General features: G+C 37.4%; 1 long non-coding RNA gene across 1 annotated transcript; it reads left to right on the top strand.

Moving 5' to 3' along the window:
- Window positions 1–8,468: 8,468 nt before the first annotated feature.
- LOC120438075 lies at window positions 8,469–9,468 on the top strand. Its single transcript, XR_005611647.1, has 3 exons — window positions 8,469–8,953; window positions 9,070–9,173; window positions 9,273–9,468. It is a non-coding gene; the product is annotated as an uncharacterized LOC120438075 (long non-coding RNA).
- The last annotated feature ends 10,490 nt before the right edge of the window (window positions 9,469–19,958 follow it).

Genomic DNA, 19,958 nt, shown 5'->3' with positions numbered 1-19,958 from the left:
TTGATTGTCATTTCCCAGCCGTGTCTCTCCTGCTCTGTCTATTCTCTCTTCTAAATTTTCTCTCTACCTGTTTTTCATTCTGGGCTTGCTGCTAAGTTGTGCCAAGCCAATAAAGAGAGTACATAATATTCTCTCGACTGACAAACTGTCAAACAAACAAAGACATTGTTTCTGAGAAATAAAAGCTGAAATATAAAGACAAAGAAAACATCTCCTGCTGTGTGCCACTCTTGTTTTTTGAATACATTTTCTAAAGACTAACAGAAACACTTAAAGGTGTGTAAAATGCCAAAAAGCAGAAAAAGTCACAAGCTGCAAAACAACGCTGGAAGAAGTTCCATGAGTTTCACAAAGTACCAACATGTGAACAAACTGAGTGTGATTTTCCTCAGAGCTCTGCAGAAGACCGTGTGTCTGGAAAGACCAATGCTGATGGTGTCAAACAGGCAGGTCGACATGTTCCTGCACATGTACAACAGGTATCCTATGCAGATGCTGTAAAGACTGGATTGCAGCATGCATTTAATGAACATCAGGTAAACCATAGAGACCAACCTGAGGTGTCAAGTGCCCCACAGGTCGGTTATGCTAATGTTGTGAAAAGAGGCCATCACAGTGATGTGGCAGGGCCATCTCATGCAGAAAGAGTGAACCTTGAAAACCAGCCCTCTGTAACACATGTCTGTGCATCTCACAGCCAGGCACATCCTAAATATGGAGACTCCAGAAACAGTCAGTGCACATGTAACTCACTCACATTTCTTGCTTTCCTTCACGAGAATGAAAACATGTCTACAGTTGACCTTAATCTGGTCTTGGATAAAGGTGATGTGATGTACAAAGAGGCCAAGAAAAGATTCCCCAAGAGTATTCATTTGGCAACCGATGAGCTGCCAGACAAAGTTGATGCTCACAGGTCTATGTATCATGTCGACATGACACAGCCTTCCCGGTATGGGACATTTGACGAACCTTCAGAAGAAGCAGTAGATACCTTTCTCAGCTTAGAAGCAGGACTGAGCTGCCTGTTGTCAGAGTGCAGTATGCCTTACTGATTATGAGTGGATTGTGTATCGCAGTGTTCAGATCCACATCAGGAAAATATGGGTTCTTTGACCCACACCCCAGAACACCCAGTGGTCTTCCTCTAGCACTATGGTCACGTAATCGTGGTACAGCTGTGATGCTGAAATTCACACTCCTCAGTGACATGATTAAGAGGCTCCAAGATTCTTATGAAGAGATGGAGATATCACCCTCTTGTACCTATGAGCTGAAGCCTGTGCAGTTTTACAGTATGAGCACAATCAACCTGAGTGATACCATCACAGACACAGTCTGCAGACCAACAGCTGCCACTGCTGTGGCACCTACTCACTCTGATACAACTGTTGATGAAGCAAACCCCTTTACTCCAAGGAGAAACACAACCACTGATCTGACTGAGAACATCTTTTGTCAAATGTCCATTTGTACACCACTGGTGAAACAAAAAGAAGTCCACATGACTCAGTTCACATCACATGAAGATCAGAATGAACCTCCTAATATACCAACTGAAGAACTATGCAGTGAATTAAGTTTCCTTCCATCAAGGGATGGTTTTCATGTCAATCAAATGCTGCAATAAAAATGTTGCTGCCTGTGACCTTTCTGATATAGTTTTACAAAAACTGAAAAAAGTTAATAAACAACAAAGGCACAAAATGAAAAGAAGATTAATGGCATCAGAGAAACCCAGAAATCAGAGAAAAGAAAACCAAAAAAGGAAAGAACGACAAAAGTATGCTTCAAATAAAGAGTACAAAGAAAAGAAAAAATCTTGCACAAGCGAGGTATATAAAAACAATCCTGAAGTTAGACAGAAAAAACAACAGTATATTAAAAGATGTTACCATGCGAATGCTGAATTCAGAAAGAAACAACAACAGTATGTTAAAAGACGTTACTGTGAGAATGCTAAAGTTAGACATTCTCACAAAAACAATATATTAAAAGACGTTACTATGAAAATACTGATTTCAGAGAGGAGAAAAAAAGCTACATCACTAAAAGGTATCGAGAAAACTTAGAATTCAGAGAGAGACAGAGACAAGTGATGAAACAAATAATGCGAGACAGGTATCAAAGTAATCTTGCATTTAGGATTATGCACAACATGAGATGTGCCATGAAAATAAAAAGGAAATACAGATGGGTGAACAGACAAACCCAAGAGAGTGACAACAGTGTGATCAACGAGGCCATATCTGTGTTCAAATCACAAATCAAAGTTGGACCATCATACCCATGTACTGTATGTTTCAAGGCTTCATTTCCAAACCAAGTACGACCCTGCAGAAGGTCAAATTATGTCAAAAACCCACATGTGGTTGCAACATGTTTGACAGGAAGGTTTGTTCATGTTTGTGATGAAAACTGCAGAAATGAGCAGTGCAATGTGCCTGATGAGAGAAAGAGAGAGTGGATTTGTCACACCTGCCACAATCATCTTAAAAATGATCCATGCCAGCACTTGCTGTTGCCAATAAACTGGATCTTGCTGATATTCCACCTGAATTGTCAGATCTCAACATACTGGAGAGACATCTCATAGCCAAGTGCATACCATTTGCCAAGATTATTCCTCTTCCCAAAGGCAGACAAAGAGCAATTAGAGGAAATGTGGTCTGTGTCCCATCAGAGGTACAGGAAACTGTAGAAGCATTGCCTCGATTGAGAATTAATTCTCAGGTGATGAGAGTAAAACTGAAGAGACGCTTGTCTTACTAAGGTCATCAGCTGTTTCAGACTGTAAGCTGGTCTAAACTTGTGCAAGCACTGCATAAACTCAAGCAGATTCATCCACAGTATAAGGATGTGAGCATCAGAGATGATGCTGAGCTGTGTGATCCAACACTTCCTGATGAAGATGAGGAGGATGATGATGAAAACATGAATGAGGACGATTATGATGAGGCTGATTTAATGGAAATTGACAGCTGTGAGAAAAATGCACTGAGTGAAGCACAAAATAAAAATGAACAGGATATTGACATGTTACCCTGTGATGGTGAACAATCACATGAGCAGATGAGAGATGATTCAGAGCAAGCAGATGGACTGACTAATGGTGGTTTTGCACTCGAGTCCTGTTTGCAGCCCCCTGATGTGGCTGAGGAGATATTATGTTTCAGTGAAGGAATCTACTCTGTTGCTCCTGCAGAGAGAAACAATCCAATAAGTTTTTCAAAACACCTAAACTGGAGGCCATGGCCTTCCTGTGCAGTTTCCTACAGGCCAAAACACACTGGATGAAAGAAGGCTGATCAAAGTATCCCCCAGTGGGTATTTCAAATCAAGACTTTTCTGCATTGATGATTGTTTTGCGAGAGACACAAACTATTTGTTCTTTGCACAGTTTGTGACTGAAATACATTTGGCTACTTCCAGCATGACAATACAGTTAAGGAAGGCAAAGCCTTTGACCAGAGATGGGAGAAAAATAACCTCAGGCATGTTACAAGATAAACATGAGGTGGAGAAACTGGTGAGAAATAAAGATGCAGTGAGATTCATGCAGCCTCTGAGAGGAACCCCAGCCTATTGGGAGAAAACAACAAGAGATCTTTTTGCCATGATCAGACAGTTGGGAACTCCCACGTTCTTTTGCACATTTTCAGCTGCTGAAATGCGCTGGCCTGAAGTGATTGAGGCAATAACAAGGCAGCAAGGTGAACAAGTGAACTTTGAAGCACTCGACTGGTCAGCAAAGTGTGACATCCTGAGAAGCAATCCTGTCACAACAATGCGCATGTTTGACAAGAGAGTTGAAGCATTATTCAGAGATTTACTCTTATCTCCTGCACAGCCACTTGGCAAAGTCATTGACTACTTTTACAGAGTCGAGTTTCAGCACAGAGGAAGCCCACACATACACTGTCTCCTGTGGGTAGAAGGTGCTCCTGTGTTTGAGGAGGATGATGATCAAACTGTTGTTGATTTTATAAACAAATACATCACAGCTCAGCTGCCTGATCCACATAAACAACCTGAACTGTACAAGAAAGTAACAGAAGTGCAAAAACACAGTAAGAACCACACAAAGACGTGCTTTAGGAGTTTAAGCTCTGGGTGCCGTTTTGGTTTTCCCAAACCACCCTGCAATGAGACAATGATCACAAGACCCAGTGAGGATGATGAACTGGAAGTAGAAACGGCAAAGAACAAGCTCAGACCACTGAACCAGCTGCTGAATGAACCTGAAACTGCTTCCATGAGTTTAGAGCAGCTCTTGGCTCGATGCAAGTTGACACATGCAGAATATGAGCGATACCTGAATAAAATGAACACAAGGAGTACGATCATACTAAAGCGTGATCCAAAAGACTCTTGGATAAACAGCTATAATCCACATCTGCTTGAAGCCTGGAACAGTAATATCGACATAAGCTTTGTTCTAGATGCTTTCGGTAGCTGCAAATTATTTAATGAAATATATATCAAAAAAGAGGCGGGCTATCTGAGTACCTGAAAACTGTCATTGAGAACTCCCATAAAGACAGTGTAAATGAGTGTGATGAAATGAGAGCCGTCATGCAGGCATATTCAAAGAAGCGAGAGATCAGTGCACAGGAATGTGTTGCTCGTGCATGTGGTCTTCACATGAAGCAATGTTTACGTGCTGTAATATTCATTCCAACTGATGATAATCCTGTGAAAATGAGTCGTCCCTGTCAGTTCTGGACAACACAACACCTGAGTCTTCCAATGTTTGGATGACATCTTTGAATGACAAATACAAAGCCAGACCTGAAACACCAGAGTATGAGGAGATGTGCATGGCAGACTTTGCTGCTACTTGCAGGATTGTCTATGGCCAACAGACAAAAGGTAAAGATGTTTTGCCCTTCTCAATGAGATGGGATTTGTGCAAAGGCGCAAAAATGATAAGCCTGCTATCATCAGATTTCACCGCTGCTCACAAGAAAAACATCCAGAGCAATATTACGGAAGACTGCTTAAACTGTACCTTCCTCATCGTTCAGACCACGAACTGAAAACGCCATCGTTGCCAACCTATCAGGCTTTCTATGGTGCTGGCTGTGTACAGCTACCAGGTACTGACCGTCTTGAGTACGTGCAACACATTGTCAAAAGAAACAGAGAAAATATGAGAAAAAACAGTGAGGAGATTGAGAGCGCTGTTGAGGAATATGAGCAGAACAGAGGTGTGACTGACGAATGGTGTAATCTGGCACCTGAATCAGATCTCGTAAGGTTGCCACTTGTTGAACAAGAAAGAGAGCGAGACAATGAAAATGAACAGGAAGACGTGCCTGACTACAGCCGTCAGGCTGATGCTTCAACAGAAGTCAGAGCCATCAGGGAACCCCCTGCTATTGATCCCACATTGTTACGTCAGATGTTTCAGAATCTGAATAAGAAGCAAGCCTGCATATTTTATGCAGTTAGAATCTGGTGCATTAAAAGAGTCTGTGCTCTAAATCCAGAGCAGTTTTTCTTTTATATTAATGGTGGTGCTGGAACAGGAAAATCACATCTTATCAAATGCATCTACTCAGAAGCATCTAAGATACTGAGCAAAGTGCCCAGATATGCAGACGACGTTGACATATCAAAACCCACTGTCCTGTTAACTGCTTTCACTGGGACTGCAGCATTTAACATTTCTGGAACAACACTGCATTCTCTACTCAAGCTGCCTAGAAGCTTAAAACCTCCCATTCAGGGACTTGGCAATCAGCTGGATGAAGTCAGATCAGAACTTTTGAATGCTGAAATAATCGTCATTGACGAAGTGTCTATGGTGTCAAGACATCTCTTTGCATATGTAGATGCAAGACTCAAACAGATCAAAGGGACTCGGAGACCCTTTGGAGGAATGTCAGTCATTGCTGTTGGAGACTTCTATCAGCTACCCCAGTGCGACAGTCTAAACCTCTCTGTGTGCACGACCCGTCCGAGATCGACCTGTGGCGGGAGCATTTTCAGATGATCACTCTGACTGAGATTATCGTCAGAAAGATGATGTTGTCTTTGCTGAGATGCTGAACAGAATTCGTGTGAAAGGAAAGTTGGATGAGCTTTGTGAAGCAGATAGAAATTTGTTGTCACAGGTCATAACTGAACCAGCCCTTTGTCCGACTGATGCGTTGCACATTTTTGCAACTAATAAAGAAGTGGATGCACACAACTCTGCAACACTGGCTCTGCTCCATACTCATATCATTGACATCCATGCAGATGATTATAGAAAGATCCTAGAACTGGCAGAATGGCACTTCAAGACAAACCATTGAAAGGAGGTAAAACGAGTTACCAGACACACTGAAAGTTGCAGAAGGAGCTCGTGTCATGCTCACCAGAAACGTTGACATACAAAATGGTTTGGTTAATGGAGCTTTTGGAAAACTACTTAGAGTAGTTTACTCTGAAAATGACCAACACATCATCAAGCTTGGACTTAAAATGGATATTGAGACATCTGGAAAGAATAACCGCACACCAGCAGATGACATGGTGTACATTGAGAGAGCAGAAGAGAATCTAAAGCAGAAAGGAGTGGTACGAAGACAGTTCCCAGTGAAGCTGGCCTTTGCATGTACAATACATAAGGTACAGGGTATGACAACCACATCAGCTGTTGTCTCTCTTAAGAGCATTTTTGAGCCCGGCATGGCCTACGTAGCTGTCAGTAGAGTGACGTCTCTCAGTGGACTGTATCTTCTTGATATGGAGGAGAAAAAAATATTCACCAACCCAGAAATCACTGCAGCACTTGAGAACATGAGACAAGCCAACCTTGATGACATGATGCCTCTTCTACACACGAGACAAACACTGAGCAGGTCAGACGTTTTCACCATTGTTCATCATAATACAGAGGGACTGCCAGCTCACATTAATGACATCAAGAGTCACCATGAATTGTGTCTAGCAGATGTTTTGTGCCTAACAGAAACACACCTGCAGGGCTCTTTTGTCGCAGAGAGTCTCCACTTGGAAAATTACAATTTGTTCAAACGCAACAGACACCTGTCCTACACAAACTTTCCCCAGATGGCAAACAGAAGTGGTGGTGGAGTTGCTGTTTATGTGAAAAGTGACATTCAAGTGCATGAAAAACAGTACATCCATAATGTAACTGACCTTGAATTTCTGGCTTTAAAGGTTGAAGCACCAGTCAGTGCTCTGATTGCAGTTGTGTACAGACCTCCAGACTACACTCTGAGGCCATTCCTGAAAAACCTGGTAAGCCTATTAGACTCATTAGAGATCATGGACTGTCATCCCATCATAGTGTGTGGTGATTTTAATGAGAATGTTTTATCCAGTGCAAACAAACCAATCCTGGAGCTGTTTGAATCTAGGGGATACGCACAGGTCATCACTGCCCCTACCACAGAGAAGAACACGCTGCTTGACCTAATTTTCATTTCTCAGCCAGTGCGATGTCTCCATTCTGGAGTCATGAAGACCTACCATAGTTACCATGACCCTGTATACTGTGTATTGTCCTGTGATGATTCATGATCTAGATCTTTGACTACAGTAAGTAATTTCTATATTTCTGAATGACTTAAGAAAGTAGAGCGACATTTAAAAGTTGACTTAAGAAAAAACGCCCTGCATTGCAGTATAATGTTTGAATTCTTTTTACATAAAATATAATTAAATGAATAAAGTAATGATATCAGTAAAAGATGACAATTTTATTTATTACAGAAAATCTAAAAATCAGTAATCTATGAATGTCAGAAAAATCAAATATAGCAGTTTAAAACGAACAGTGTAGGCATATCCTCTCTGCAGCCAGGCTTCAAAATCCTGCCAGGCTGCCCCAGTCTCACTGTGGCTGGGAGGGAGGGAGGGTGGACCAGAGGATTGCCCACACAACACATAAATGTTCAACAGCTTCTTCATTGTTTCTGAGAGAACAACACAGACTAACGGTTGTTTGTTTTTTTTTAAAAAAGAAAAAGAAAAGAAAACCTAATTACAGCAATAATGACAGTTAAGCCAGTTTATCTATTTTCTAAGAAACCAACACAAACCAAAAACAGTTTAAGTTAGAAATAATATTTACAAAATGTTATTGATTTCAGTTTGTTATAATCTTTAAACTTTTTCAAAAGTATATGATTATATTTTTGGACAAATCTTACGATGAAACATACATTTTTATGAGCTTTTATCATGTTTCAGCCAGTGCATTTATCAGGGTGGGTCTGGGTTGATAAATGCACATTTCTGGCCAGAAATGTTTCAGCAGTGTTACATATGTACTACATATGTTGCACTTGCTTTTTGTTACCAGCTGATACCCTACATTTGTATAGACATTGGATGGTGTGAGGCTGGGGAGTTGAGTGGAGTGGGTAGGTGGGAGTTGAATGGGGGGGTGCGGTGGGAGGTTGTTAGGTTTCTTTTTTTTCTTTTTTCTTTTCAAGAGAGACACTGTCCTCCTGTGTCTTCTCCAAGCTTCACATGTAAAATCCAACAGTGTGAAGCACATAGCAGCCAGAAACTGTAATGCCACAGATCAGAGAGGCTTCATCATCACCATCTTCATCGCCGTACGATCAGAGCGTGAGACTTCACATCTGGAGCACAGGAGAGATTCTGTGATAAGTCCTCCTTCTAGCTTGTCCCACAAGCAGTCGGTGAGATTTACTCACAACAAAAGGGGTTAATGACATTATTTCCATGAAAACATGTATTAATTCTTTGTAAAGTGTTTAAATTGTGTTTTCACTTGACCTTAGGAGTGTTATTTTGAGTGTATTTTAATGTCTGTACTCAGGTGTTTCCCTCTGTGATCCATCCCCTTCAGAGCTGAGACACTCAGGACTGAACAGACTGCACAGTTTCTGTGACTGAGCCTCCAAAACACCTTCTTTGAAACCACTCATGATAGAAGGGCTTTATATTTGCAGCAGCACTACTAAAGGTATTCAGTTTATTACAGGATGTGTTTGTTTCTTAGGACCAGCTCTAAGTGCACACTACCTAACATATACACCTTTCTGTTCATTACAAACCAACTACTCTGGATCATATGGCCAGTTGGCAGGAATGTTGCTGCAGGACAACATCCCTGGAGATCACCATCATTGCCAGACTGACTGTGCCTCCTCTGTGCAGTGTCAAGATCCTCCCTAAATGAGTGTGTAAGTTAACATTTTCATTATTTTATTCCCTTTGACAAGTATCACCGGTATTTACATTTACAACTATATATGTTCCTGTTTTCTGCTCTTCTTTTAAAGTCCTCAGCTATCCTGCTTCTGTGCTGCTTGCCACACATCAAACACTGGCCGGATGACAGGGAGGATCCACTCTGAAGTCACTGGACATGATGAGGATCATCTGGAACTTTATAGTTTCACAGAAACGTTGTGCTCTTTGATTACAGGTTTTAAATGGACATAATGACTGCCTCTCTCTGATCAACAGGCTAAAGGATTGTTTTCATTGTTAGTGCTCTGTACAATGTATGCTTATTTAATATTTCATTACAGAGCAAACCTTTGTTTATTTAACATATTTTTATTTTGTTTTAATGTTGAATTAACTGTGGGGATTTTTTTAACTGGGCACTCGGGATGTCATATGACCAGAAATGTGGTAAGTGGAATTCAACAATATGGGGGAAAAAAATCTGCTAAGAACGAAACAGACGAAAAACCCCAAGAGAACTCAAATTCATTCCATGTAATCCAATCTAAAACATTTTAAACTGCTGAACAGCAACACAAACAGTGTTAAAAAACAGTGTTAACAGAATGATTATGATGGGTTTGTACCAAAGTTTCAGGTCACATGGCACACCTAGTGTGTAGTGTAGGGTATCAGCTGGTAAGTATAGGTTTTTTCATATTTGTGTCCTTAGAGTTCAGATAGATAAAGCCTTGTGTATAATAATTAGTCATAACCACAACTCAAAGTCAGGGACTAACTAAATTTGGGACTTTGTGTCTGAGCCCAGGTTAAAACACAGTGCTAAAAAGCATTTAGTGCCATGGCTGAACAATGCTGTAAACTAATGATACTTATTTATCCATGTTCACAAAAAGGACTAATGTGTTTATTTGATTATTTACACGTGTTAAACTGTGTCACCACCTTAGGCTTTCATTTGAGTTTACTCAAAAATCTCTATGCAGTTCTCTTTTACCACTGTGTGGACACTGTTTATATTAAAATATAAAAAAGAATGAGTAATAAAAGGATGTGTAGACAGATCAGTAGATTAAGTAGACCAATAGAAACAGCTGTTCAGCCATGTTCTAAGAAACCAACACAATTTAAAGGTTCAGGATTGTGGTTTTAAAAGTTGAATTTTCATGTATTTCATATGTTGCTTATTATTTTCATTTAGTTATTTAATTTAGATATTTTTTTATTTATTCTACTGTGAAGTGTTTAACAAAAAAAAGCTACTTTAATTTCAGTTTTATTTGTTTGTTATTTTGTAATTTGTTCTTTAAGAATGGAGTCTGTGCCAAAAACTAAAGTTGAACAGACACATGACAGGATCAGATTATTAACACCTTAAAACATTGCAAACGTCTCTTTTTAAAATGATTTTTATTCTATTTTGAAAAAAAACAAACATTTGTTGAACTAATGTAAGTCCTTTTCAGAAAGAAGCTGTACAATATGACTTCAGATTTTTATGTTATTTTCTATGAAATACAAAACAAATTGATGTATGTACTACCATTAAACATGATATACACATGTGTATATGTCTGAAAAACATTATGCTGTATATTAAAGCTTGTATTTTCTCCAGAATGTTTGTTCATCTGTTCAGCTCAATTCAACACATTTGTTTTTACATTTATTTTTATTTTTTTTTATGAATTAGAGATTTATAATACATAATTCCACTCTTTAAGTGATTAGAAGAATATGAACTTCTGTTATTCATTCAGAGGTTTTCTGACTCTAAATTTTCTAAATTTTCTTTTGTCATTACTCATCTTTTTCTAATTTACATTTTAAACATGTTCAGCTATTTTCCAACTTCTTCTCTGTGGTTGTCAGCTTCTAAAAGTTCTGCACTTTTGTTTTCAGGTGAAAATTTCTGTATTTTTCATCTCATTCAACATTTTAAACTTAAAATTCAGCAATTAATTCATTTCAGTGCATACATTCAGATTCAAGCATTCACACTGCAGTTTCTTCAGAAAATGCACTTTCTAGTTCTATTTTCTATATTCCGTACGTTTTTTGGCATCTATCTCCTTCAAAACCGTTCAACTTAGAAAAACCATTCAAACACCGTTAGATTCCTCTTCTTTTGGACACGACTGCTTCTATTTTTCTCATTTTTAACATTTATATTTTTAATTTTATTCAACTTTTTTCAACAAAAATTTCCCATGTATTTCAATGGGGAGACCCTTCAAATCATCATTCAACTTACTCATTTTCAAACTGTATCTACTTCAACATACATTGACATAGAGCCACCATTCAAACTTTGAAACGAAGACAAGACATTCAACTGTTCAACTTGTATTTATCTTTTCAATATCTATTATACTTTTTCTTCAGTTCCAGTTTAAGTTTCATGATGTTTTTTCAGCCGTTTCACAGTTTATAATGGGTGTGTATGGGTCGGAATGTTGGGGCTAGAGTGAGACAGGTCAACTGCTAGAGTGAGAGGAGCAAAAAAATTCATCTTAAAATATTTTTTAAAACTGCTGCTGTGTCAGCGGCGTTTGCTCTACAGGTATGATTTTACCCTCAAAACGTAGCCATCGCTGTCCTCTTTCATCCAATGTGTTTACTATTGTACTAGGTGTTATGGTTCTTTCATAAATGTCACCAAAGCACAGCCTCCTCCCTCCAACTCCTCCATAGACTCTAATGTTAAAATGGCTCAGAAGGTTCGTTTGAAAATCAGAAGAGCATGGTGTCTTTCCACTGTCACCACGTCCATATAATAAACTCCACAGGCATGAAAACTGAGAATTAGGTAGACTGGACATTGCTGCCGCTCACGGTGAAAGAATTTCGTCAATAGGACCTGTACTTTTCATTTGGGAGCGATTTGTTTCGACCTGACTTTTCTGTTCATTTTAAGCAGCAAAAGTGAGGTGCATGTCTGTGAGCGTGTGTACTGAGCCATTGGGTGCAGTCACTATAGCAACCAGGCTCACACCTGCCTGCTTAATGAGCTCTGTCTCTCACTGTGCCAAGATTCATCTTAAACACTTCTCTTTCAACTGCTGCTGTGTCCACAGTGTTTGCTCTACAGCCATCATTTTACCCTCAAAATGTCGCCATCGTTGTTCCCTTTCCAACACCGTGTCTTTCAAAGCTCAGAGATGTAAACCTTTAAAAGTGCGTGGATCCAAGTGGAGGGATCACACTTTAGTAATTCAGTGATTCAAAGAATATGAACTTTTAATATTCATTCAGATGTTTTCTGACTCTAAATTTTCTGTTCTCATTTCTTCTGTTTTTCTAATTTACAATTAAAACATTTTCAGCTATTTTCCAACCTCTTTTCTGTGGATGTCAGCTTTTAGCAGTTCAGCACTTTTGTTTTCAGGTGCAAATTTCCTTATTTTTCATCTCATTCAACATTTTTAACTTAAAATTCAGCAATTAATTCATTTCAGTGAATACATTCAGATTCAAGCATTCACACTGCAGTTTCTTCAGAAAATGCACACTGCAGTTATTGTGTGGATGCCCTCAAGGGCTTCCACACTATTGAGTTCCTGTTTCTCTTTATTCTTTATCTTTTCTTCATCTTCAAGTTGCTTCCGTACATTTTTCGGCACTGAACTACTTCCGCAGTTTTCAGCCGATTTTCTCCGTTCAAACTCTAAACTGTTCTGCTCTTTCTGCTTATTGCAGGTATGACTTTTGGTGTTTATTACTATTATACTTTTTAAAATATTACACTTTTTTCCTTTAATTTGTCCCATTGAAATGAATGGAAAACTTCCACAATTCTGCTAAAACTTGCCTGTTTTTGAAACTTAACTACTTTCTTATACTTTCACCTAGGAACTCCATTCAAACTTTAAAATGTTCTCAAATTATTGGACTATTCCTGTATGATTCAGCTTTTTCCAGATCTTCTACCATTTTAATCTTATCCCTCTTTAAATTTTGAGTTGCAAAATTGTGATTTTTCAGAAAATACATGCGTTGTTATGGTTGCTATGCAATTAACTCAGAGTGTACACTCGTCCATTCTGAATTTTCTCTTCATGTCCAAACAACTTCTTGCTACTTGCTCAATTTCCACTCAACTCCCACAAATTATACATCAAAATGTAGGTATTTTTGCAGGCTTTCAGAAAATGTCACTGTCATTGTTGTGGGATTTATAGTATTTTGATACATCCCCTCAGACCAACACAAAGTCTCAAAACTCTCCATAGAAAGTCAATGGAGAGCTTGTTCAAAATCACCGCTGGAATTCTCTAATGAGAGGCATTTTCAAATCGTCATATCTCCTTAACAAAACAGAGTTGAGACATGAGGCTTGTGCCAATATATCTTCAGACAGTCCTGATGCTCACAATTCAAGAATTTTTTTCTCACCTATTACTGTTTGGCCATGAATTGCATATGTTTGAGAGTAGGAAATTTGTCCCTAGCTCAGATCTGTTCAGATTTCAAACTCTGGAAATGAGACACTTTTTTCTCTCGTCATATCTTTTTGATGGATTGCAACAGAGCCCTGAAAATTTCCATGACTGTTCACCAAAGCCTGCTGTTTCTTACAGTGAAAGAATGATTTTGATGCTCCATATAGATTTAGAGTTACAAAACGTTGTTTGAGGCCAAGTCAAGGCAGTTTTGCTTCGCCTCTACTCAGTTACAGTGTGTTACAAGTCATATATCTTCAATAATCTATATTTTATCTCTGAATTATGAAGACCTGAAGATTCCCCCATCTCTTCTGAACAAAACGGTGTCAGAATGACTGTTCTAGCCCCTATGGTTAGAAAATTATGGCCATTTGTGCAAGGGGAATCCTGAATGTCAGAAATACACTGAAGAAAACTCATACCTCTCTCTGTGTCTGCGTGTGTAAGGGCTGATTACAGCAGGTGCAGCTAATTTAACTGACCTAGATATACCAGGCCCAGACTCTTAACAGCCACTGTTCACTTTAGCCTCTGTGTATGTGTGTGTATATCAATATTTCTCCTATGTTAAAGTATTGCTTCTCAATCATAGTACTTCAAAGTACTTCTACTACATCTTAGTACTTCTGCTCAATCATACTATTTGTGCCAAATCATGGTATTTGTGCCAACTCATGGCTTTTGTGCGAAATCAGAATATTTCTGTTATGTTATAGTATTACTACTAGGTGGAGGAATTTCTGTTATGTTATAGTATATGTGCTGAATATAGTATATCTGCCAAATAATAGTATTCATCCCAAATCAAAGTATTTATGCCAAATTACAGTATTTCTGCTAAAAAGCAGAAATAGTACCTTTTAGCAGAAATTTCTGCCAAACAATAGTATTTATTTTAAAACATAGTATTCCTGCTAAATCATAGTATTTGTACTGATTTGTACACTCTGTGTATATGTGTATCAATATTTCTCCTATGTTAAAGTATTACTCCTCAATTATAGTATTTCTGCTAAATCAAAGTACTTCTATTACATTTTAGTACTTCTGCTCAATCATAGTATTCCTTCCCAATCATAGTATTTGTACTAAATCATAGTATTTGTGTCAAAGCTTCGTATCTGTATGGAGTCATAGTATTTCTTCTAAATAATAGTATTTCAATCAAATCTCACAAGTTGTGGTAAAACGCAGTATTTCTCACAAATCATAGTATGTGTACCCAATCATAGTATTTCTGCCATATCATCGTATTTGTACCAAATCATGGGTTTTGCCAAATCATGGTATTTGTGCCAAATTATAGTATTTGTGCTAAAACATAGTATTTCTGCCATATTGTGGTATTTGTGCAAAAACAAAGAAATCATAGTATATCTGTTGTTATTGTATTACTACTAAGGCATAGTATTTCTGCCAAATCATAGTATTCCTTCAAAATCATAGTATTACTGCAATTTCATAGTATTTGAGCAAAATCGTACTATATTTGCAACAACGTACTATGTCTGCAAAATCACAGTATTTCTGTAATGTTTTAGTATTACTACTAAGGCACAGTATTTCTGCCAATTCGTAGTATTTGTACTAAATCACATTACTTGTGCCAAATCATACTATTTGTTGCAAATCATAGTATTCAAACCAAAACAGTATTTGTACCAAAGCATCGTGTTTGTATGCGAAGTCATAGTATTTCTTCTAAATCATAGTATTTCAATCAAATCTCAGTAGTTGTGCTAAAACGCAGTTTTTCTGCCAAATCATAGTATTTGTACCCAATCATAGTATTTCTGCCATATCATTGTATTTGTGCCAAACCATGGTATTTGTGACAAAACATGGTATTTGTTTCAAATTATAGTATTTGTGCCCAATTAATATTTCTGTTATGTTATAGCATAACTACTAAGTCGTAGACGTTCCGTTCTGTTATATTATATCTGCTGAATGTAGTATATGTGCCAAATCATAGTATTTATAGCAAATCATAGTATTTGTGCCAAACCATTGTATTTCTGCCATATCATCGTATTTGTGCCAAATCATGGTATTTTTGCAAATCATGGTATTTGTGACAAAACATGGTATTTTATCCAAATTATAGTATTTGTGCCCAGTTAACATTTCTGTTATGTTATAGCATAACTACTAAGTCGTAGACGTTCTGTTCTTTATAGTATATCTGCTGAATATAGTATTTGTGCCAAATCATAGTATTTATAGCAAATCATAGTATTTGTGCCAAACCATTGTATTTGTATGGAGTCATAGTATTTCTTTTAAATCATTTGTTAAAGTATATGTGCTGAATATAGTATATGTGTATCAATATTTCTCCTATGTTAAAGTATTACTCCTCAATCACAGTATTTCTGCTAAATCAAAGTACTTCTACTACATCTTAGTAATTCTGCTAAATCATAGTATTTTTATGAAATAATGGCATTTGTGCCAAATCATGGTTTTGGGGCCAAATCATAATTTTTCTGTTATGTTACAGTATTAAAACTAAGTGGAGGAATGTCTGTTATGTTATAGTATATATGCTGAATATAGTATATCTGACAAATCATAGTATTTACCCCAAATCATAGTATTTATGCCAAATTACAGTATTTTTGCCAAAAGGCAGAAATAGTACCCAAAAAATAGTACTTATGTGAAAACACAGTATTTCTGCTAAATCATAGTATTCCTGTCATTTGTACTGAAACATAGTATTTCTGCCCAATCATAGTATTTGTACCCAATCATAGTATTTCTGCCCAATCATAGTATTTTTACCCAATCATAGTATTTCTGCTATATCATAGTATTTGTTCCAAATCATGGGATTTTCCCAAAACATGGTATTTGTGCCAAATTATAGTATTTGTGCCCAATTAATATTTCTGTTATGTTATAGTATTACTAGTAAGTCGTAGAATTTCTGTTATGTTATAATATATCTGCTGAATATAGTATATGTGCCAAATCACAGTATTTATCCCAAATCATAGTATTTATGCCAAATTACAGTATTTCTGCTGAAAAGCAGAAATAGTACCTTTATCAAAAATTTTTGCCAAAAGATAGAATTTATGAAGAAACATAGTATTTAAATCAGTACAAATCAGTACTATGTTTCAGTACAAATCAGCGTATTTGTACTGAAACATATGCCTGCTATGACTTTTGGTGACTTTTGGTGCTCATAACTTCTATACTTTTTGAGATATTGAATTTTTTTTGCAATATTTTTTGCCCATTTCTGCCATATCATCAGTGGCGTCACTGATTGCCGGGATGACCTGTGTTTTAGCTCAGTGAGATGAGCATCCGTTCTCAGACTGGGAGGCCTGTGTTCAAATCCCTCTTATGGCAACATTTCTTTCACTTAACAGTTAAACTTCTTTAACTCAATTTCAGCTTTTCACCCCTTTTCAGTAAAATATTTCAGTTTTTTCACCACTTTTCAGCATAAATCCCAACTTTTTCTGCTGTTTTCAGCAAAAACCTCTTTTCAGCAGAATTCTGAAAAGAGTTCTGCAGAACTCTTTTCAGCAGAAATTCTGCTGATTGAACTCTTTTCAGCAGAATTTTTACTTCTTTTCAGCCCAAATTCTGCTTATTCACCTCTTCTGCAAAATTTTCAGCCTTTTCACCTCTTATTAGCACAAATCTCAGCTGTTTTCAGAAAAAACACTTTTGAGCAGAAATTCTGCTGATTCATCTCTTTTCAGCGCAACTTTCTGCTTCTTTACCTCTTTTCAGCAGAAATTCTGCTGATTCACCTCTTTTCTGCAAAATTTTCAGCCTTTTCTCCTCTTATCAGCACAATTCTCAGCAGCTTCTGCTCATTTCAGCAGAATTGTCCGTCTCTCCACCTCTTCTTTTTGAGAATGAGTTTGGGTCAGTGAGATGAGTAGCTGCCTTGAGACCAGGAGGACCAGGTTCGAAGCCTGCTCAAGGCAACATTTTTTTTTTTCACCACTTTTCAGCAAAAATTTCTCTGTCTTTACCCCTTTCAGTAGAATTTTTGGCTTTTCACCACTTTTCAGCAAAAAAATTCTGCTTCTTCACCTGTTTTCAGCAGAATTTTCAGTTTCTTCACCGCCATATAACTTTTTGCAAGTTTTCAACTTTTTCAGCTTTTTCAGCAGGCAACTTCAGCGTTAAGGCATCCACACAGCATTTTCGCAGGAAATGCAAATTAGTGTGAATGCTTGTAAAAGTATTCACAGTATTGTTCTTCTAATCTTTATTATTAGTGTGAATGCTTGTAAAAGCATTCACAGTATTGTTCTTCTAATCTTTATTATTATTATATCATATTCCGTACGTTTTTTGGCATCTATCTCCTTCAAAACCGTTCAACTTAGAAAAACCATTCAAACACCATTAGATTCCTCTTCTTTTGGACATGACTGCTTCTATTTTTCTCATTTATAACATTTATATTTTTAAAATTATTCAACTTTTTTCAACAAAAATTTCCCATGTATTTCAATGGGAAGACCCTTCAAAATCTCCTTCAACTTACTCATTTTTAAACTCTTATTACTTCCATATACGTTGACATAGAGCCACCATTCAAACTTTAAAATGAAGACAAGACATTCAACTATTCAACTTGTATTTATCTTTTCAATATCTGTTATACTTTTTCTTCAGTTCCAGTTTAAGTTTCATGATGATTTTTCAGCCGTTTCAGAGTTTATAATGGGTGTGTATGGGACGGAATGTTGGGGCTAGAGTGAGACAGCTCAACTGCCAGAGTGAGAGGAGCAAAAAAATTAATCTTAAAATATTTTTTAAAACTGCTGCTGTGTCCGCAGCGTTTGCTCTACAGGTATGATTTTACCCTCAAAACGTAGCCATCGCTGTCCTCTTTCATCCAATGTGTTTACTATTGTCGTAGGTGTTATGGTTCTTTCATAAATGTCACCAATACACAGCCTCCTCCCTCCAACTCCTCCATAGACTCTAATGTTAAAATGGCTCAGAAGGTTCATTTGAAAACCAGAAGTACAGGCTGTCTTTACACTGTCACCACGTCCATATAATAAACTCCACAGGCATGAAAAGTGAGAATTAGGTAGACTGGACATTGCTGCCGCTCACGGTGAAAGAATTTCGTCAATAGGACCTGTACTTTTCATTTGGGAGCGATTTGTTTCGGCCTGACTTTTCTGTTCATTTTAAGCAGCAAAAGTGAGGTGCATGTCTGTGAGCGTGTGTACTGAGCCATTGGGTGCAGTCACTATAGCAACCAGGCTCACACCTGCCTGCCTAACGAGCTCTGTCTCTCAGTGTGCCAAGAATCATCTTAAACACTTCTCTTTCAACTGCTGCTGTGTCCTCAGTGTTTGCTCTACAGCCATCATTTTACCCTCAAATCATAGCCATTGTTGTTTTCTGTCCAACACAGTATCTTTCAAAGCTCAGGGATGTAAAGTTTTTAAACTGTGTGGATCCAAGTGGAGGGATCACATTTTAGTCATTCAGTGATTCAAAGAATATGAACTTTTAATATTCATTCAGATGTTTTTTGACTTTAAATTTTCTTTTCTCATTTCTTAGGTTTTTCTCATTTTAATTTAAAAACTTTTCAGCTATTTTCCAACTTCTTCTGTGTGAGCATCAGCTTTCAAAAGTTCTACACTTTTGTTTTCAGGTTAAAAATTCTGTATTTTCCAGCTCTATTCAACATTTTTAGCTTAATATTCAGTAATTAATTTATTTCAGTGCATACATTCAGATTCAAGCATTCACACTGCAGTTTCTTCAGAAAATGCACTTTCTAGTTATTATATCATATTCCGTACGTTTTTGTGCATCTATCTCCTTCAAAACCGTTCAACTTAGAAAAACCATTCAAACACCGTTAGATTCCTCTTCTTTTGGACATGACTGCTTGTATTTTTCTCATTTATAACATTTATATTTTTAATTTTATTCAACTTTTTCAACAAAAATTTCCCATGTATTTCAATGGGGAGACCCTTCAAATTCTCATTCAACTCACTCCTCTTTAAACTGTATCTACTTCCACATACATTGACGTAGAGCCACCATTCAAACTTTAAAACGAAGACAAGACATTCAACTATTCAACTTGTATTTATCTTTTCAATATCTATTATACTTTTTCTTCAGTTCCAGTTTAAGTTTCATGATGTTTTTTCACCCGTTTCAGAGTTTATAATGGGTGTGTATGGGACGGAATGTTGGGGCTAGAGTGAGACAGCTGAACTGCCAGAGTGAGAGGAGCGAAAAAATTCATCTTAAAATATTTTTTAAAACTGCTGCTGTGTCCACAGCGTTTGGTCTACAGGTATGATTTTA

The sequence above is a fragment of the Oreochromis aureus genome, linkage group 3 (assembly GCF_013358895.1).
Source record: "Oreochromis aureus strain Israel breed Guangdong linkage group 3, ZZ_aureus, whole genome shotgun sequence".
In the NCBI taxonomy this organism is placed as follows: Eukaryota; Metazoa; Chordata; class Actinopteri; order Cichliformes; family Cichlidae; genus Oreochromis; species Oreochromis aureus.
Note: the sequence above shows the minus strand (reverse complement) of the source record. Positions and strands in the feature narration are given on the sequence as shown.